Here is a 20,398-nt window from a genome sequence, read left to right as displayed (position 1 = left end):
ATCGAAGAGGTGCCCAATGCTAACTCTGGGATGGAAGAGCATGCAGGGAAATCCAGCCAAAAGTGACAACATTCAGTGGTGAAGACCAGGTTGGTGACTTGCTGAAAGAGACAACAACTATTGAGAGAGGTGGTTGCAGTTGACTTATCAGTGGCTGGAGTGAATCCAGATGGACTGTCAGGTAATGACCTTACACTGGGTGTTCAGTTAGGAAGGGAAGGTCTGGAGTGTGTTGGGGATAATAGTGAGACAATGGGAGATGAGCTTTGTCATGGGTTGGTTGATGCGGAGAGGACTATGGGGGATGCACAAGGGTGCCAGGAGAAGCTATTAGGGATGAAAGGGCAGGGCAAGTTGGCAGTTTGGGGTCATTTTCAGAAGTGGGTTGTGATTTTGGCATATGGCCAGGTGATTGGTTAGCTATGCAGGTTTTGGGACAAGGAATGGGGGGTGGTTTTTCTGACTCCTCACATTCCAACTTCAGTTAAAGAGACGATTTGGAAGGGGGAGTATGTTAATGTTTTTGAATTAATTGATGCAGAGGGGGTACAATGACTGGTGGAATCTGAGTTGGCAAACAGTAAGAATCTGTTGGCTGCCTTAGTGGCATTAGGGAGTTAGAGGTTAGGTAGGCTGTGCCCTGGGACATGGGATAATTGGGTAGTAGGTTTAATTTATTATATGGCAGTTTTGTTGGAGAAAAATACAGCTTTGGCATTGCCTCTTTTGGATTACTTTCTTACAATCTGGGAGGCTCAGCATTTGTGGCCAGGGATTGCCTGGTTATGGCATGACCAGAGGTTTTGGAAGCAGAAATCAGTTGATCACTCTTTCTGCTGGGAGGTTCAACATCCAGACATCTGGCTGGCTACTATGATGGATAGTTATGGGGGGAGTTGTAGAGGAGGAAAGGTAGAGGGAGAAAGGGGAGAAGTGTGTTGTGATTTTAATGCAGGGTGTAAGTTTTCACATGCTTGTTCGAAGTGTGGGGGGCATCATCCAGTGTGGCAGTGTGGGTGGTGGGAGTTTAATCTGATGACTTAGAGCTCACTTTCAGCTGAAGGGGGCTTTTCTCCTTCCCAAGGGTTACAGAAAATTAGAGGTAGAGGCAATTTTCAAGGGTTACAGGGTGCGGTGTCCTTTAGGGGGGCTAAGGAACAGCCTGGGGTCACATTCCCCCATTAAGGTGGAGGTGTTGCAGTGTATGCTCCAGTGATTTCCTGTTTTTTCTCTTAGCTGAAGATTTTTCTTGGAGGTTTTCTATTAAATCAAGGGTGATGGGGATGGGGTAGTTTGTAGGAATTTGTGATCTGTGCAGGGGAAAGGAGGATATTTTGCTGAATTTGGTGGAGAAGGAGCAACAGGTGGGTAGGTTGCTGGGTCCTTTTGACAGACCTCCCTTTGAGAGTTTTAAGGTTTCTCCATTGGGTTTGGTTCCAAAGAAATTGCCTGGTGAGGTTAGGTTGATTCACCATTTGTCATACTAGAAAGAGAGCTCGGTTAATGATTTATTTCAGTTGAGGATACCAAGGTCAGCTACTTATCTTTGGATGATGCTGTGACAGCTATCAGTTTTAAGGATCCATGGTTGGTGAAAGTGGATATTGAATCCATTTTTCACCTTTTGCCAGAGAGAGGTGGAGTGGCTGTTACTAGGCATGGCAGTGGGAAACAAATTTTATTTCAATAAGGCTATGCCAATGGGCTGCTCAGTAGTCTGTGTTACTTTTGAGAAATTCAGTACTGTTCTTCATTGGGTGCGGCAGCAGTGGTTGGGTATGCAGAGGGCTGTGCATTACTTTGATTTTTTTTTTGTTAGTGGCAGAGGGATTTCAGGGAGTGTTCAAAGGTTTGCGAGAATTCTTGGGGATGTGTGATGAGTTGGGGGTTCCACTGGCCTGGCATAAGTTGGAAGGCCCAACCAAAGCTTTGGAATTTTTGGGTTTATTAGTGGGCGCAGAACTTGGGTTGTTTTGCTTGCCTATGGATAAGATAGGCAGACTGAAGGAGAAGATTGGGGCAGTTGTGTGTAAGGATAAGGTATGGATCCAGATGGCTAAGGAGCTCTTAGGGCTTTTGAGTTTTGCATGTCAGGCAGTTCATCCAGGGTGTACTTTTTTGCAGGTCAGTGGCCTTTTTATTGAAAGGATGGAAGAGAAAACACCATTGGGTTAGGATTAGGAAATTGATACAGGCTGATTTGGCTCTTTGGTTATTTTTTTTGGAGCAGTTTAATGGGGTTTCTTTTTGGCAGACAGATTGGGGTGGTCAGGAGGAACTGCAACTGTTTACAGATGCAGCAGGAAGTATTGGAATGGGGCATTTTTTGAGGGGTATATTTTGCGGCTCATTGGCCATTGGATTAGAAGGAGGAGTGGAAAGGGGATGTTGCATTTATAAAGTTAATGCCAATTTGGGTAGTGTCAGTAGTCTGGAAGGAAAGACAGAGGGGAAAGATGGTAATTTTCCATTCAGATAACATGGCAGTGGTGTGGGTTTTGCAGGCAAAGGTTGCTAGATCTGAATTGTTGTTAGTTTTACCTAAGTTAGTCTTGCAGAGTTTGATAATTAGTTTTTCATTCACAGGTGTGCATGTGGCAGGGGTGAACAATGCAATTGCTGACAGCTTGTCTTGATTTCACTTTTCCAGATGTTGACATTTGGCTCCAGGGCAGAGGAGGTGCCAGTGGTATTGCTAAATGAGGTGTGGCATCTTGGGTTGACGTTGCCAGGAAGTTGGTGCAGCAATCATGGGCAATGTCTACTAGGAAGGCATATGGTAGGGCACTTTATGATTCTGATAAATTTATTTTGCAATTGCCTGAGGAAGAAGGGGTTTAGTCAGTGGAGTTACTGCTTCACTACTTGCCTCAAGCTAGGGGGCAAGGTAAGGCAGTACAAACGGTTAAGGTGGATTTGGTGACAATTAGTATTTTTGCACAGGTGGTTGGGTTGCATGATTTCAAAAAGTCTTGGACAGTAGGACGCATGTTGAGAGGATGGGGAAGGGTGACCGGAGTGCCATCCCATTCTACTTCTAAGTGGTGATATACACCCTAATCCTGGCCCTTCTCCCACTTCTCAAAATACCCTAACCGATAAAAAGTCCCTCTACTTCACTAATATTAACATCCAAAGTATAAGAAATAAAATACTCCAACTACATGGATGGCTAAGCCAATACAAACCTGATTTTACAGCCATCACTGAAACTTGGCTAAAACCATATATAAAAAACATAGAATTTCTACCCCAAACTACTCCTGTCTAAGAACAGACAGGCTATACAAAAAAAAGGAGGTGGCATAGCCCTACTATATCCAAGCACCTTCACAGTGATTCCCTACTCTAAGCATCTCCCACCTTCTCCAATGCAGAATTACTCATTTCCTTCCTAAAACTAAACAATCAAAAAAAACTATGTATCATAGTTATATATATCCCACCAGGCATTAACATTCCCAGTTTTAGAAGACATCCTTGCCTGGACTGCCAACAACATAAAAAATGAAACAATCATTCTAGGCAATGTCAATATTAACTGGTCAGATATCTCCAACAATACGTCCTTAGGCATAAACCTTCATACTTACACTCAGTTAATCTCAGATAACATAAGACCAAACAAGCAACATAGCAAAGGTACAATTCTATATTGGATCATGGTATCAGACCCTAGAAATATCTCCACCTCGGGTATACTCCCAGATAGTATCAGTGACCACTCACCAGCTTTTTGGCATAAGTCCACCAATATACCAAACTTACATCAATACAAGTACACTCACCAGCTTTTATGGTACGCAAGTCCACCAATATACCAAACTTACATCAATACAAGTATACAAGAGATCTATCTAATTTCTCCCCCACAGCTCTCAGTGAGGTATTGCACAAAATCAACTGGAATCCCTTAAAATCTCTCCCCCTAAATGAAGCAGTAGATTCCTTTAACTCCACATTTCTCAGGATCCTTAATACTCTAGCTCCCCAAAGACAAAAAAGAGTAAAAACTAATCATGCTAATTGGCTTACCTTGACAACAAAACAAATCATGGCCTCTAGAGACAAAGCCTGGAAATCCTGGCAAAAAAACAAAACAGATTCCAACCTGACTCTATACAAGCAACTTCGCAATCAAGCCAAATGATTAGTTACTAAAAATAAAAAAGAATACTTCCAAAGAATCCAAAATCAACATTGCCATAACCCCAAAAGATTTTGGGGAGCAGTCAATGCACTTCTACAGCCTGGAACATACCATAATCCATCCCCAAACCCTGACAAAACACCCTCCGAGCTAGCCTCACACTTTAACTCATACTTCATAGAAACCATCAATAAACTTACTACCACCTTCCCTTCCACTGACACAAATCCACCAGACAGCAATGTATCTAATCCTCCTTCCACTTCTATTCCTACTTTCTCTCTCTCTCTCTCTCTCTCTCCTATATCCACCTCAACTATAAAAAAAAAATCCTTCTCAAACTAAAACCTTGCACTAATGCCCCTGATAACCTACCTGCTGAATCCTTACAACAATCAGCCCCATCAATAGCATATCCCATCAGCATCCTCATCAATAGATCTATCCAGGAATCATGCATACCTGATATCTGGAAAAAAGCATATGTTCTTCCACTTCATAAAGGTGGCAAAAACTCTGACATTTCTAATTTCAGACCTATTGCCATACATTTCCCCCATTTCAAAAATACTTGAAAAATGCATCCAAACCCAACTACTCAATCACCTAGTCACACAACAACTGCTCTCCCCCCACACAGCATGGCTTTAGGCCAGGACATAGTACCAACACCGCCCTTATCTCATTCCTAGACACTGTTAATAGAGCCCGTGACTCTGGATCCATAGTATCTGCACTCTTTCTCGATCTCTCCAAAGCATTTGATACAGTCTCACACCCCCTCCTACTATTCAAACTATCCAGCCTTAGCCTATCTCCCTCTACTCTCCAGTGGTTCTCTGACTATCTTACCAACAGGCAACAGTCTACCATCTGGCAACACTGCTTCTCCCCGTTCATAAATACCAAAACAGGTGTACCCCAAGGCTCCATATTAGGACCCCTCCTCTTCACTATATTTATCAATGACTACCATACTAGTCTTTCAAACTCTAATACAATATGCAGATGACTCCACTATCATCTGCTGCTCCAATTCTTCCTCCCTACTACAACAACTTACCCAATAAGCTTTTTCCTCCACTGAATCATGGATGTCCCAGAACCATCTAGCCCTAAACCCCAACAAAACCAAACTCCTAATCTTTACTCCAACCAAAAACTTCCCAATAAATAAATCAGAGCTCACTGTTCAGTCCCAAAACAACACTATCATAGACGTCGTCCCCAACACTAAACTGCTTGGTGTCATCATTGACGACAACCTAACCTTTGACCTTCATATCCATAATAACATCAGAAAACCCCATCAGAAACTAGGATCCCTTTATAGACATAACCACTACCTTACTCCTCTGGCAAAAAAACTCACCTCAGCATTCTTGCTTCCAACCCTCCTATATGGTGCACACATCCTTACAAACATACAATCCTCACTGAAAAACAGACTAAACTCATGCTACAACAAAATTGCCAAATTTGCCACTAATACGAAATTCTCCACCCATCATTGTACTACACTGCAAGAACTCAACTGGCTAGAACTCCCCCATCATCTATCATATCTACAACTTACCATCTCCCACAACCCTATTTCCCTGATGCCTGTCCTTCCCTCACTAGTATACTGACCATCTACCACCCAAACCAGCAACTTAGATCTGAAAATAAACTACTACTAAATGTCGACAAACCTAAGCTTTCCGCTGGTCATATGTTATACTCCTTTTCTGTCTCCAAACTATGGAACAATTTCCCCCCTGCACTCAAAGTGATCACTAATCCCGTTACCTTTAAAAACTCACTTAAATCTCATCTCACCACACAATGGATGTTCCTGTACCTCTACCAACAACCCTAAAATCTGACCCCCCCCAACTTACTGTCTCTGCTTCCCCTTATACCACTCTGCCATATACTTCTACTTCTCTCCCTAGCTATCCCTTCTCTATTCTAACTGTCACTATTTCAGAATGTTAGCCTTTCTCGCTGCCTTTCACCTCTGAAGATCTCTTACTCTCACTTTATTGTATAAAAATATGTTGTTACTATGTCCCAAAATGTCTACTATTCCCTGTATTGTTTATAATGTTGATTATATATATGATTACTGTACTGTCTTTAAAATTTCTGTCTGTTCAAACAAGTGTAAAGCTTTTTCTCCACACATAATTATTACTGTACTGTTTCAAATTTTACTGTATATATATATATATATATATATATATATATATATATTTATATGTGGAGCTTTTCTCCCCGGGCCTCCACTGAAAATGGGTTCGTCAGGCCCAGTGGACTTTCCAGGTAATCAAATGCAATAAATAAATAAATAAATATGGATATGCATTGACCATTGACGAGGCAAATTTTGAAAGATTTATTGAAGGGTTTGGCATTAGTGGAGGGGGAGTCAGCTGATTATGTTATGTGGGTTACTTTGTGTTTGTGGATGTATTTCAGTCATTTTGGGTGTCAGAGTTGTTAGGGTCACTATTTTAGAGGGATGTAATAATATGTTCAGGGTCAGTCCATATTGTGTTAAGGAGGTCTAAAACAGCTGGGGAAGGGTGCACTGATAGTTCTGAGAAAAGATAGGAATGTAGGGCTTTGTCAGGTAGACTGGGCTGCAAAATTATTGTGGATTCAGGTGGGGAGTCCTCATGATTTGGTTTTTGCTTGAGAGATGGAAGGATGGTAACAAGTAATTGGTTTTTACAGGTAATAAGAAGAGTGTTTTGTTGTATGGGTTTTCCATCTGACAGGTTTGCTACTCATTCTTTTCGTATTGGTAGGACTTCAAATTTGGCAAGGGAAGAGAGATCCATTTAGGTTATTAGAAGAGTGGGAAAGTGGTATTCCAATGCCTTTTTATTTTATATTACATAATGAATTCAATTGCATTCATTTTTTTTGTCTTTTAGGAAATCAGATTGTCATCTTGGGCGATTCCTATATCCATTGGTTGGAAAAATGGGCAGCAATTAGGATGGATGGAAAGAATTTGGGATTGTCTCGATTACAGTGGTTAGTTAGTTCCTGACGGATTAGAGGTCTTAGGTGGACTCATCTTATCCATGAAGCTGAAGTGTTAAAGTTATGGTTAGGTCTTCCTTGAATACTAGTGATACATTTAGGTGGTAACAACTTGGGAATAACTCCTTAGAAACAGTTGGTGGATAAGATAAGGGAGGATTTATGTTGCAAACACTATGTCCAGGTATGTGTATATTATGGTTAGAGATAGTGGCACGTTTGAGTTGGTGGAATGCTGCTAACTTTCAGGCTTTGGAGCATGCCAGGTGGTTTGTTAATCATAGGTTGGCATGGTAGCTGGGAGCTTTGGGCATGTTATATGATAGGCCATAGGTATTTTGATTACATGGATGTTGTTTGGTTTAGATCACATGAGGTACATTTGAGTGATGTTGGCTTAGATTTATTTAATGTACATTTGTGATTATTTTAGAAGGTATGGCGAAAGTTCTTGGGTAGAGGAGGGGGAACAGCCTGTGGTCAGGCTGGTTGGCAGAGAAGGGGGACAGGATTGTCCTCTTCTGTTCTCCCTCTTGGTGATGGTGTTGATGTTATTGAGTTTTGGGATCAAAGTGAGTTGAAGGATGCTGCTTGATAAGAATAAGTGAGTGAGTATGGACATTGCTTATTCAGAAAGGGTGAGCAGATACTCTGCCCTGAAGAATGCTAGGAAGAATGTCATGTTACAGTTATTTTGTTACAGTAATCTGAATAAAGATATCAGTTTCTGTTTGAATTTAATAAAGGTCATCAAATGTCTTTCGATGTTAGTGTGCATTATTGAAAGGGAGCTGGTACAAAATACCATATTTCTGTTGAGAAGACATCATCTCACAGCATAATCAAAACCCTGCTTCTCAAGCATCAAGAAACTGACTTTCCATTGTCAGAGTGCCTTCACACTTTCGGATCAAAATGACAACCATGGTAATAACCAAATCACAAATTCATTAACTAATTTTTCTATATACTCAAGGGTGGATTGCTTATTTATCATATACATAATTTGAGATGCTTGGTTGTCTTTTTTTTTTTTTTGATTATGTTGTTTACTTGCACCATTTTGTAGTGCTATTTTTAACTTAATGATATTGTTTTGTTCTTTCTGTGAGACTGCAACATCCCAGAGAAAGAACAACTAATATTTCTTTTCTTTTAACTGCAGATGTTTTTCTTGAGTTGCAGTAATTTTGAAGTGAGTATAATAAGGGGAGGGGGCTAGGAGGAAGTATATATATTTGAATTGTTAAGAGATTCTTTATGTACTTGAGGAAACAGTTTTGTGTGGCTTTGTATGGGATGATGTGAGTTGAGGAAGAAAGAGCTGAAGTGACCCCATTAACTGGTAACTAACATTATAAATCAGTTTATGGCTATGGAAGAAAGTTACCATAGTATCCGTAACCAAAGCTACAGCTCTTTAAACAAACTGCTACAGAGAAATTTCTCTTTTTCACATTCTCATTAAAATACTTCACAAGGTCAAATATTACTAACTACAGCAATATGTAAATAAATATGGGTATCTAAATTGTAACAAACATAGTTTTAAACTAGAATGTACTATTTACAGTATGCTGTGGTCTACAATCAATATTATCTACCTTGACGTCATTCAGGTCTATCAAAATGGATATATTTTTAGAAAGTATTCAGTAGTGTTAACTATAATATTCTACTATGCTGCATCTAAACATAGGGTGTTACCTGAAACAGTATGTAACAGCTTTCAAACTTCCTTGATAACAGGTATGTAACAAAAAGTGGTACTGTCAATTGCCATTATATTAAATATCAATGTCTAAATCTCACAGTCTAAGAAATCAATGGCATAAAATGTCAAAAAGAATACCGAGAATACTTACACAGCAGAAAAATGTAGTAAATTACTTTTCATATGCCCCTGACTTGTGCCTACTAACAGCCCATCTCTCCTATTACCCATATACGCTATTATGTAGGTAGCCATGAAGTATATGTGGTTCCCTAATCATGAAGTATATTTGGTACCCATATTTTAGTAAAGACTTTTACCCTTTGCTTATTGTCCTTATGGTCTGAGGATCTAGTTTCAGCTCCCCCTGCCCCAGGCTGCGGCCATGTGCCATTAAGTGTTGATGCTAATTTTTTTCAGACAGGAGAACTACTTGATGTCACCACCATTGAGGAGATTTGGAATTTGAAGATTTATCCCTTACCTCCAACCCCTGCATTTGATCTCTTGCACATTTTACAATGCCAGCCCTGAAATCATGCATTATCCAATGCCTGATCTGTCTAGCCATGGGGCATATGTGGTTTGGATGGCACAGATAGCTTATGGCCATGTAACTGCCTGCACCACATGATGTAGTATCCAGCTTGTATTTTGCATCAGTGAAAACAGCAGGCCTCATGGTCTTCTGCCCCTATGAGTTACTTAATTTCATTCTCACCTTCTGGAATACCAGTCGGTCTTGGAGTTGTCTTGGTTTCAGTAAAGGTTTCATTCCTGTATGGCATGAAGATGTTGAGACTGAAGCAGAGTACTCCTGTGTCAACATATTTGGATTTATGCAGCATTACTGAGCATACTAGAAATATTAAATTATTTTCTGCTCCTTAAGCAACAAAACAATGTGCTGAGCACAACTGTCAACAAACAGAACCATTGATGCACAATGTCTCATCCGTGACCCAGTTTGTTGCTTTATATGCCAACTATATTATTCTGCTTTGTTGGCAGCAGAAGAAGGAAACACAGCTGTCTTCATACGTCTTATTAATGAACTCTCCTTCCTGCAAATTTAAGTACAGTTGTTGAAAGCTTTTCATGCATTAAAATGAATTACTGATGCTGGGCTGTTCATTAGCTTCGACACTGAATCATTTGTCTAAAACTCTGTTTAATAATAAGAGCTTGTGCTGATTTTGTCTGAAGCATGTTTTGTTTGGTTTGCAGCATTTGGCACAGCAATTCCTTATTGATGATGGTATTCGTAGTCCCATGATTCATAGGTTATTTATGTAAGGTGCCCCTATGCCTGTATGGTAACTCAGTAATCACAGAATATTCACTTACTTTATGATTTTAACACAAATGCATTAATGATGTGAAGTTAATCATAAGGTAAGTGAAAATTATTATCATTATTATTATTATTATTATTATTATTATTATTATTATTATTATTATTTGTCTTTGTTTACTGGGAAATGCTGACTGGGTAATACCTATTTTCAGCAGAGGCCCAGGGAGAAAAGCTCCATTTGCTTACATTGCATTATACTAAGTTTCAATTAAACACAGAGTAGTTATATTTCTATTTACATTTACACACAAACAGTAGTTGCATTTATACATTCAACGATTTTACAGAGGTGGAAGTTAATAAACAGAAAGCTCACATGCAACCTAGTGGATTGTACAGGCAGCAGTTATGTATAAAAATGGTTTTGCCATTTCAATGAGAGGTTGAGAGTATTCTATTTAAAGGAAAACTCCACCCCCTCATACAGTGTAACTCAATCAGTATTCTTTTCTCCCTACAAAGTTGTTGCAGCATTGTGTAGGTACCAGAAACCTGCTTGTACTTTTTAAAATTTTGCATTGTAGTCAAAGGAAGGGAAAGTCCACCTACTTTTTAAACTCAGCTTCTCACATACTTTGCAGAGAAATTCGTCTCCACCTGCATGGCATATCATAGACAAAGTTAAATCTGTAGTTTACCTTGTCAGGTACTGCCATCAATCTTAGATGGGCAATTAATCCTGATAATGTCAGGAACACAGCAGCTGATATAAAAAAATTACAGAAAGCTTTGGAACTGTTTTCCATTGTTTTTTATTGCAGAGGGGAGGCGAACTTAACACTCCCCTTTCATAGCAAAACAAAGCAATTAGATCAGTCAGGGGTTTAAATGCAATTAATTGTCAAGTCTTCCGACAAGTTTACATACGCAGCAACACAGTACTGAAATGTTAACCTTTAAATGTTATTTATAATAGTTCATATGTTAAGATAACTTACATGTAGTATCAATGATTTCTGTGACATTTGGAGAAGTCAGAAAATATTTTTTCTTGTAAAGTATCAATGCATTTACCAGTTTCATGACCCACCCCACAGGCCAGAACTGCTGAAAGAGAGTCATGTAGCAACCCTATCCACTAGGTGCACTGATACTGTTCATAAAAAGGTATTTTATGCTTTTATGTGACATCCTTCTAGAGGGGGATGCATATCTGGTACATGAAGATCCATTGTAAGAGATTCCCTCTGACTTTGAGTCAGCCCTTACATTGTTAGAGTGCAAACATAATATAGAGCTGAATTTACTTTTATTTACTATGTGCCTTGCATTAAAAACATGAAGCAAAGGAAATCAGAAGTACTTAACTGTGTTTAAATGCACACACACACACACACACACACACACATGATTTTGTACACATGTACTTTACACACATATACAGAAACACATACACACACGTGTGTGTGTGTGTGTGTGTGTGTGTGTGTGTGTGTGTGTGTGTGTGTGTGTGTGTGTGTGTGTGCATACAATGAATTAGTTATAATAAACATGGTATAGTTAAGCATTATTAATGTATACATTCTAGTAAATGCCGCTAAATGTTTTACTTGGTCACTGTCACACATTGGCTATGTGTTGCACATGCAATCTTGGTGAATGTCTTTATGTCAGTAAATTTTTCTTTATATTGTTAAGTGCATTTAATAATTGTTATTATCCTTGCCAATGTAGCCTAAGCTGTGGCTGAAAAGGGTCCTGGGACCAGTTCACTTTCCTGGTTACCAAAGTACAAATAAATATGAAATAGAAAAAAGGAGGGTGAAGATGACAGAAATAATCGAGAAACTAGTAAAGCACATTTTAAGTCCGCATCATTCATGAGAGAGAAAAATCCTCACACTGAAGGCATTGGGAAGTAGCAGACAGACTAAGTTTAGAGTCCTACTATTTGGCAATTGTAAATGTACAGCAAGGATCATTTACTGCAGTGAAAGTTTTCACACCTCAGCATGAGTGTGTGGGGTGGGTGTGTCAAATCTTTAAGGACTACAAAAGACTCCCCCTTCAAAAACTTGTTATTCATCGACTTTCTTTTGCTGCAAGTAGCTAACAGCTATTTAAAGCATAGAACAAGCTCTGACAGACACATAAATGAGGCTCAGTCAGGTAAACACAGAAACAGCTCTGTTACAAAAGGTGTGCTTAGATGACAGTGCTTCACAGTCCTGCCATTCAATCATAATGGCGTGAGTAAACAGCACCACTTCCTTATGTCTAGCATGAGTCATATAAAGACGACTTAACATGTATTCTGGGAAGAAGGAATGAAAGCAAGAAAACAAGCTCATGTTGCCAAGGTAGGCCCCCATCATCCGCCATTTTGAGAGAAACGCATTAAAATTGTAAAATAAGCATTTGGAGTGATTTTGAGGCATTAAAATAGCTCAAAAACAAAGATACAATGAAAAATATGCTTTTTAGTTCTAAGGTGGAGTTTTCCTTTATGGAGAATATTTATAGAGTATTGTATGATTAAATTACTAGAGTAAAACTTAAGGTGCTCATGTAATTACAGTATTATGACTGAATGTGGCTATGTACAAGCATGTTTGAACCATTTGAGGCAAGTGGCACAGTGCACAGCTTTTATTATTAACCTCTAAAAAATATAAAGGGGTTTTAAATGTTTTATAAAGGAGTATCCTTATGTGGACACCCATGCTGGATTCATTAAAAAGAGAAAGGGATAGATGGGAAAGTTTGAAAAATGGGTGAATAACAAAGAGGGAACTATAAAAGGAATACATCCAAGAGGGTTGTCTTGGAGGACATGGGAAAGGGGGGTAGTATATTTTTGGCAGGGTATAGGCCCCCCTTTTTTTTCAAAAATGTTTGATGTAAGGGGGTAGTTTGGGTAGGAAGTAGGATAGAGAATGTAGGGGAGATGATTAGGGAAGGAGGGAGTGATGAGGGGTTCAGCCCAGGAGGAACTCCTGGTCTAAAAGACCTCAGATGTTTCCACTGCCCCGATGTGTTGTCATGGAGACCCCTAGTGCTGAGGAGGGAGGGGCCTGAGGTGGCATGGTGGTCAGTGTTAACTGGGGCGGCGAGTCTTTAACCAACTGAAGAGCATCCTGAACTGACCACTGAATGCATCTTTCCACTACATGGTCCAGCACATCCTCAACCAAGTCCTGAAGGCCACAGTCAGTGAGATCTGTCAGGGTGCCTATAAGACTGGTGCCACCACTCAGATCCTGGGAAGATGCCGCTAAATGGGCAGACTATGAACATTCCCCAACCTAGAAAGAATGCAGTTGGGCCCCTCCGGAAGATTCCAGACCTGTAGTAAAATGAAGAGAAATGGAATAAAAAGAAAATGGGGAAGGACAAAGGAATGCATAATTAAAATAAGTAAAACAGAGAAGGGGGAAGACAAACAAGAGACGGATATAATAAATTCACTCCTAATGTTATACAGTGTTCCTTTTATTAAATCTTTATTCAATTAAAACTTTTCTGGGAAATGGCTATGGATATATGGGGATAAGCAGCATACTGCTCTAATTTGGTTGTGAGTTTTACATTTGCACAGTACTGATAATACTGACATATGCAGTTGGAATATATGAAATGGTAATACTTTACAAATTTCTTCCTGATATGGAGTTTTGCTGCAACATTGTACAGAAAGCACTTTACACCTTCTAGTATGTTTGTGTAAAAATTACTCTTGCAGTTATAGTAACAAAATCAGTTAAAAGCAGAAAACATTTATTATCTTACATTTCTTTTTCTAATGGAAATAATTTCGGTCATACTTATGAGCAAGGTCAGTCAGCCTAACCAGTCTTCTGTTCTGCTGGGCTAAATTATATCTAGTTTCCTCATCAACTGTATAGAAAACACATAACAGCATGGTTGTTTATCTGTCATAAATGTTTGTTCCTTAATATTTCTTACACAATTGTTTGTACTACTCAGCAAGGCATTGAAGTTACTATTGTACTTGCTTATTATGTGTGCTTATTTCTTTAAACATTTTCATTTTGATATACACTTTCATTTGTTAAGCATGGACACAGAAAAGCACTGATTATTATACAGTCATTATAGCTAATCCATCTGAGCCAATGTTTCTTCTTTTAATGCAGGTTGAACTAGTAGGAGTGCATGTCTTCCTTCCAGCTGTTACATTTTTATATCTATGCACAGTCTGTTTGGGAATGGGTGTTTTCTGCATTCTTTACATACACTTCCAGTATAGGTTCTGCTTTCCACCATGCTTTGTGTACTTAAGTTGTAGTTTTAAATAGTATTTTATAAATCTGCATTAAGCAATAATGTAACAAGGGAAAGGAAGCTGGAACATATTTCTAGATCAACTTTCAATATGGAAGAAATTATTTTCTTATATAATTATCATAGTAATACATATTTTCCAGTATATACAAACAAAATCCTTTCTTTATAAACATTTTCTGTAGTAAAAGTAATAATTAAGCTAATACTTACTGTATAAGAAATTATGTGACAATGCAAGTACATTTTTGTGTATACATGGTTATATACATGAAAGAAATAATTGTAATTATACTCATGAAGATGCACATCTGTATTTTACAAAGAGATATACATGCACACTTAAAATGTATTTCTGTAGTCATACATATACTTTTGTATTTATACACAAAAGCATGTCATTACATAAACATTCCATATTTGTATACAGATGCATTTCTTTATTCAGATATGTTTATGTCTACTCACAAGATACTGTGTATGATACTTTTGACCTTGGCCTGCCATAATTCAGGGTATATAATTCAGGCATTTAATTTTTCATAGAGTTGTCTATGTTTAACTGTAAAGGCAATGACTTGTTAATAAAAAAGTTAAAAAAATAAAAAAAAACTGAATACATGAGTACACACCACATTACTAAGCCAAGCATCTGCATGCATTTTGTTTCAATAATAATACTGCTTACAAGTAAAGGAGATATCTGGCAAGAAATCTGTATAACATAACATTCAGATTGCACTGATTTATACCATTAAGGGCCTACCATTATTATCATGACTTTCAGTTCAACAATGTTACAATTGGTAAATACCCATAACATGCCACATAAATATAAAAAAGAGTGAATGATTATCCCACCATTTAATTACCTGTTTTCACCTCACCATCAGCACTGCACAAATGATAAATTATATCTATTTGAGGACACAACTTATATATGAGAAAGTGAAATAATATGATGTGTAGTGACTAAAGAAATATCTAATAAGTCATTGCAAATATGTATTAGTAAAACTGAGAAAACATTCCATAATGCTAAAAAGTCTGTGAAACATTTTCCATTAAGGTGCAAAGTATGAACTCCTGTTAAATTATGAAATAACACTTAGTATTCAGTTTACAGTCTCATGAGAATCAGTACATGCACACTGAAGTACGTCAACCTTAGCCGAAATTCTTGTGAAAATCAGCTAAAATGTAAATATTCCTTACATCATACCTTACAACATTGTCAGAGAGAATATAGGCACCACTTTTATCAACAATAATATGAATACCTATTCTGAAATAAAAAATTGTTTAAAAATGAGATTGAGTGACTGATGAACGATGACAGTAGATGGTGCACCACATAGCATAACCCACACATAACACTGCATGCATCAACTATACACTATGTGTTCTTTACAAGAAAGCAAACATTAACCTAAATGTTGTGGTCCATAGTTCTGGATCAGATGCCATCTTTTTACCTGTACTAACGGTACATTTGTATGCTGTGCATGAACCTGCTGAATGGAGCCCCTTACTACTGCTGCCAGATGGTCATCATTAGTCAAAGTACAACTGGTACTGGGTGCTGCCATGATCGCATGGATCACTACATCACTAGACCAGTGCATGATTATGTTATATAGAATGCAACAAGTGGTAATAATCCTGCATGCAGTAGCTAGGTCATACTGAAAGACAGGCATTTAAATCTATCCTTTAACATTCCAAATAGTGTCTCAGTGATTAGACAGGTTTGCATTGAAATTATCTTTTGCAGCATTTCTCAATAGTGTCATAACCCATGGCTCCAGTGGACAGGTAATATCACCTAAAAGAGAGAGAGAGAGAGAGAGAGAGAGAGATAGAGAGAAAGGGGGGGCAAAGAAAAAGTGATTTGAAATTAACTAATATATTTTACAATGGATAACTACTTAAAATGATAAAAAAAGAACATTTTCTTTCCACTTACCAACAAGATGACCATTAGACATCTTACCAGGAAGAGGCAGTAGAGTGAGCTAATGTACCAGATATGGGAATCCTGTGTACTGCCAAGATGCTGGGCAGGCATGTTGATGATGCACCCCCATGCATCACGAACTACCTGCAAAGTTGATGGAATGGTAGCCCTTCCTATTACAGTATCACTCCCACTGTGGACCATATGGATCCCTAATTGAATCATGGGTGCAATCTATCACACCGAACATCTCTATAAAAGGCACACATAGTCTAGGCACTGTCCTGAGGTGACACTGAGAAATAGATATACTGATCCACTCATGCCAAGAGAACATCCATGGGTTGCTGAAGTATCCTCAAGGCAGAAGCCTGTGAGATACCTGACCTGTCCTCAATCTGTCTCTGAAATGTTCCTGTGACAAGTATAGTGACAGCTACACATACCTTAGTATCCACAGGAAGAGGAAGGCCAAGCATCCCCCAATTACCCTTCTGGGTGTCATACATGCTCACCAAGACCCTTGTAATATCCCTATCCATACTGAATCTATCAGTGATTTCTCGATTCTTCAAATTATAATGAGTAATTCTCTGCCTGTATCTCTACTTTCTTGGCTGGTGAGTGCTGCTTGCACATTCAGTACTGGCTCAGCCGAAACAAGCAATAAAGGAAAGCATCAGCATGGATTGGGAAGTTAATAGAAAAGGTGCAATTCCACGTTTTATAATAAATCTGCAATTATGAATCACATACAGGCACTTTTACATCATTAGCCACACAGTTTGACACCACTTCTCCTTTGCATCTCATTATTTGCACATTGGTGTAAGTCCATTTGCAGTCATCACACGGTGGAGTAAATGCATTTATGAACTGCACCTTTGCCACTCTTATTTGGGAAGCACAGATTTTGCCTTTATGTGTTTGTCTAATTGCTATGAATACCATCCTATGTCTTGTTCATTTCCTAGTTGTTCAAACTGTGTCTGAGACTACAACATAAATGGGGTTTAGTATGATGGTAGCTTTCAGATTTTATGAGTGGTTTATAATATTGATATTACATTGTTACAGCTCATCTTCATAACATCTCATTGTTTAAGCCTCATTTAGTGCATGGGTTTTGACTACAACATTTCTAACTTCAAGATTTCTCATCTTTATAGTTATATTATTTTAGGTTTGTGGTTAAAATCCTTTTGCTAGGAGGGCAGAAAAGATTATTCTCCACAAATAAGGATTGTAGTTAATTATCCATTCATTGAATCAGTCACAATGCAGTGTGAGTTGATGTGAAACCACTTAGTATAAATTAGTTTCTATCGTCTTGTAAATGTAGCACTAGTAAGACATCTTTTCACTTTATTTCTTGATAATAAATACATCTTAGACACAGTCTCGATTTCTTTATCATGGTTGCTGAAGATAGGGGAAGTATGGCAACATTATCTAAAAACAAAATTATAAGTAAAATAATACCCTCAAATCCTGGTATTATTTAATTTTTCTAGGCATACCTATATGATGAGACAGATTTTACAAGTAAAAATCAAACACTGAAAACACAATATAATCTTTTTTTACAAAGTAAATTGTAGCTTCATCATGTAAAACCTAAATGGAAATGAAATTCTGTGCAAAAGATAACATACGTGGTAAGGAGAGAACATTAATTCAAAAACATTTAGCCTGTCCTTTTAATGTATTTAATGCGGGATATGCTGCAGAAAATGACAACCTCTTTTGTGAAGATGCCTGTCTCGACATTTCTTCTCACTTTTCCATTTCCTGCTATAGTAGTACAGCACATTTTACATGATAGTCTATCAGGACGATATTGCCTTCTTCTGAATGATATTCTAATGTTGTACCTATTTTGTTATATAGCTGTTAGCGAGATTAGCAAAGCAGCTTCTGCTCTATGTTGCCCTTCATAATTGTGTAGTGTTTTAATATAGGAAGAAGCATCTCAGGATTTTTGGAAATGTTCACTGACTTTCCGACAGTTTTCCATAGCCTGGTGCAGCATAACTACCATTTAGAATACATCATAAATAGCAAAGTAAAACATAACACATAAACCATAATCACTGCTCTAGAGCCTTTACTTATACAGCTAGTAATATATCATGCATTCATCACTGTGAATACTGTTATTTCTTCTTTTGATGGCTCATGCTTGGCCTCTTTTAACTTCATTTATATATTTGAAGCTGGCTGGTTTTATGACCTTGTACTCTCCTTAACATTAATTTCTACACTATGTCTTAGAAGGTATATGCCTGCATACACCGTTGAAACTCTGGGCTCTATAATCCTTTCAGATTGCAGATCTCCTTCTTAGTACTACTGAAAGTGTATAATAACAAATGACTGTTAGAATTAGTTGTTATGAAAATAATGCAAATGTGTATGTTTAAGCACTGGAATTACTTAAACCTTTTTGTTTTTTTGTCTACAATATGTAAATTCCAAAATTTGCTAAAATGGTTTACCTTAGATGTTTTTAAAGACTAAGTCACATATCTCTTGAACTTTCTTCCCTCATGTAAATCTAATATTAATATATGCACTTTAAATTCTAGTCATACAACATTTATGCTGTTTAAAAATTGCATTTTTGATTCCATTTATGGCTGAAAAGGGCCTTTCTGATCCAGCATGATCCATCAAATTGCTAACTTAGCAAGTAAATAAATAAATAAAAGTATCCTTGTGGGATTCATTATGGTGCTGTCTAAGGGAATGAGTACAACAATGTAGCCTGTAACATTCTGGTGTAACATCATTATTAAAGGCATCTTTGGCAAGATTTCCTGAGGCATTTTCAGGTTCTCTGTTGTAATGAGCAAAGAGAGCTGTTCCTGTGGTCCACACAGCTAAGAGATTCTATGACTATTGTAAGCAGTATATACATGCTCACTTCTGATGCATTTCACAAGATGTAACTGTAGCCTCAGACCCAAACAAACATTATTACAGTGAAAAGACAAGGATACTGAAAATCTCAAGCCACCAAAGACTCATTTGCTGCAAGTATATGTCTATGTCTGATAAAACCTATTATCACATTTTTGTGACATTGCATTGGCCTTTCTAAAGCTTATAATGCTGTGCTGTTTTAGCCTTGTCCAACACACTGTTAATATAATTCCAGAGGATCAAATACAAAATGTGCAATGATAGCAAACTAAGGCAGTCCTAACAAGGATGGAGTGGACCAGGGGCAGTTCTGTGACTGCTGAAGGTATTGTGGCAGTGCAGAGTCTGAAATATCTATCCTGAAGATACAAATTCACTATGATGCGTTAATGGAGTATGGGATTCCCAAGAAATAAAAATAAGTTTATAAATACAGGGCTGGCAAGGCAGTGTGTTAAAATCAGGAATCTAGACATGTTATGCTTCCTGTGGAATTCTTTCTATACTGTTTTACGCCACACAAAAGAGAACAAATATTTGTATTTTTTTCAGAATATTTTTATTTGGTTTTATAGCATAGCATAACAAAATCTGACACACAAAAAAATCCTGATGCTAAGAAAACTAAGCTGAAATTTGAAATTACAGGGCTGTTAAGTGAATCATTGGTGAACTAGAAATAAAACAGTTTAACAAGCCTATATGTCACATATCACTCAGTAATCAAATTTGTATCAGTGCAATCTGTCTTTGGGCTGGATTCCAGAAGATGCTCAAACTTTGGGAGATTGTGCTAGCTTCTACCTAAGATTTGTAATAAGTCAAGTTAGTATTCAAACTTGTCCCAGTCTAATGAACACATCCCAGTACAATAAAGGCACAGCAAATAACAAGCACAACTACAGTCAGGTATTGCAAAATTGTATTACAAAGAAAGAATGGTCATAAGGAGATGTATTTCCATTAGCCATGTACGTGTGACAGGTAATCAGACTTAATGAAACATGTCAGTAA

This window comes from Protopterus annectens, chromosome 1.part2 (genome assembly GCF_019279795.1).
Source record: "Protopterus annectens isolate FY-2018-M chromosome 1.part2, PAN1.0, whole genome shotgun sequence".
In the NCBI taxonomy this organism is placed as follows: domain Eukaryota; kingdom Metazoa; phylum Chordata; order Ceratodontiformes; family Protopteridae; genus Protopterus; species Protopterus annectens.
Note: the sequence above shows the minus strand (reverse complement) of the source record.